This window comes from Melospiza melodia, unplaced genomic scaffold, assembly GCF_035770615.1.
Source record: "Melospiza melodia melodia isolate bMelMel2 unplaced genomic scaffold, bMelMel2.pri scaffold_47, whole genome shotgun sequence".
Lineage (NCBI taxonomy): Eukaryota > Metazoa > Chordata > Aves > Passeriformes > Passerellidae > Melospiza > Melospiza melodia.
In genome coordinates, this window is record NW_026948793.1 from 2,498,649 (window position 1) to 2,500,607 (window position 1,959).

At 59.5% G+C, this 1,959-nt stretch overlaps 1 long non-coding RNA gene across 1 annotated transcript; it reads right to left on the minus strand.

Moving 5' to 3' along the window:
* Nucleotides 1–228: 228 nt before the first annotated feature.
* Nucleotides 229–1,165, minus strand: LOC134413655 (uncharacterized). Its single transcript, XR_010026558.1, has 3 exons — nt 1,025–1,165; nt 593–716; nt 229–505 (listed from the first exon to the last, which is right to left on the minus strand). It is a non-coding gene; the product is annotated as an uncharacterized LOC134413655 (long non-coding RNA).
* Between the last annotated feature and the right edge of the window lie 794 nt (nt 1,166–1,959).

Below are 1,959 nucleotides of genomic sequence, written 5' to 3' on the forward strand. Positions count from 1 at the left end.
GGATCCCCCCTCTCCAGGGTCCTGCTTTTGGCTTCTGGGAGGTTCTGGGGTCCCAAGGTCCCCCTCTCCAGCCTCCCCTCAATCCAGCCACTTGGGGTTCCCCTTTCTTTCCACCACCCCGTCCTTGTTTAGGGCAAATTTGGTTGAAACCCTCCAAAAGGAGTTTCCTCTAGAATGTCGATTCAGCAGCTCCACCCTCAGCCAGTCCGGGAAAATATTTCCGGGGAGAAAAGTGGAAAAAACTTTATTCTACAGGCAAAGCATTCACCAGCACAAAAACTGAACAATATTAAGCAATAAAACCTCCTGCTGCTCCAAAATAGATGACAAACTCCGAAAGTCCCTCCTTGGGTTGTAGCTCCGTGCACTCAGTGTCTTATCAGTCTCTTATCAGTCTCTTTTCAGTCCCTCCAGCACTGGAAATGCTGGCCCAGGCTCAGCCAGGTGGGCCACAGGTGCGAGGTGCCGGTGTTCTGGCTGTTCAGTGCAGAGCAGATTTAAACACCTCCAAAGAAAAAGAAAAATCAAAGTCCAGGGAACTTCTCTGCCTCAGCGAGCTAAAAGCTAACTAAAAGCAAAGGACAGCTCTTACCTGCTGTCTCTCCATCCAGCAGCTGGAATGTAGAGGAATGCAGTGTATGAAAACAAACTGCTGCTTCTTTCTCCTCCCCTTCACTCTCAGAACCAGCCTTAAAGGTGCAGAACTCATTTCTGGGCTAAACAGACCGATGGGGTACGAGCATCATGAAGTCACCCCAGGACACGCCCCTGTCAGGGTCAGGGGGTTCCGTCCCCGCCTCATCTCCGGGCTGCCGGGGGTCCCCCAGCTCCGGTATCGCCCCTTCCCCTCTCCCCGCCCCGGGGGTCCCCCGTTCCACAGCCCCGGCTCTCACGGGGATCCCCAAAACCAATGTCCCGCCCTGTCGGTTCCGGGCCATCCCCACGTGGACCCCCGGGACCCTCCGAGGGGCGATCGCGGCTGCTCTCCCCCCGAAAAAGCTCCTCTTGGGGAGCCCGGAGATACCCGGGGCTCGAGTCCGGGATCTGCCGGCTCCGAACACTCTCCAAAAGAATCCTCCCGGAGACCCCTGGCTGGAGCCGGGGCGAGCTCGGCCTCCGCCCTCCCCTGCGGCTCGGGGTTGGGGGCGATGCTCCCGGGGCAGGGGGTGCTGCAGGCTCGGCGTGCGAGCGCTGCGAGCGCCGCGATTCTCCCGCTCCTGCTCCTCCTCTCCCTCCTCTTCCTCCCGCATTTCCTCCGCTGCCAGCCCGGACCCCCCTTTCCCACCGCTCTGCCCCGCGGCCCCGCAGCACCGGCTGCTGGGTGGGGGAGCCCCCGATCGGCCCCAGGGCTGGGCAGGGGCTCGGGGACCCCCCCAGGGCGGATCCGTCCCCCGGCCCGAGCCCCAAATTCCGCTCCGGGGCCGCCGGGCTCTGCGGGCCCGCCTGGCAACCGGTGAGTCATCGGAGAGAAAAGCTCTGGTTGGCTGGAAATTGTTTAGCGCCTCTTCTGATTGGCTGGAATTATGACAGACGCTGCGCCCTGCGGGTGTCCCTGGGAGCTGCGGAGTCCGGCCCAGAGCCTTTTCCTATTTCTATCTGTTCTCTGAGACCTCTTTCCTATTTCTTTCTCTCTCTGAGACCTCTTCCCGAATTCTTTCTCTCCTTCTCTCTTCCCCATTTCTTAATCAGTTCAATCCAAGTTCGAGCAGATCCGCAGGTTGCGTTTCCATAGTCTCATTCGCTCCTTCCCTGGGGCAGAGGCGTCTCTCCCTCGCGAAATCGTAACCCATGGACAGGGTCCTTTCCCAGCCCAATCCTTCCAGGATTTTGTTGGGGACTCGCTTCCATTTCCTCCCTCCCTCTATTTCCAGCAGGGAAGGTGCTGGAAAATGTCCGGCAAAGCCATCTTTGCTGTGTGCTCCGGGACCCCACAGAGCTGCTGGACCTTGTTCCCTGGCC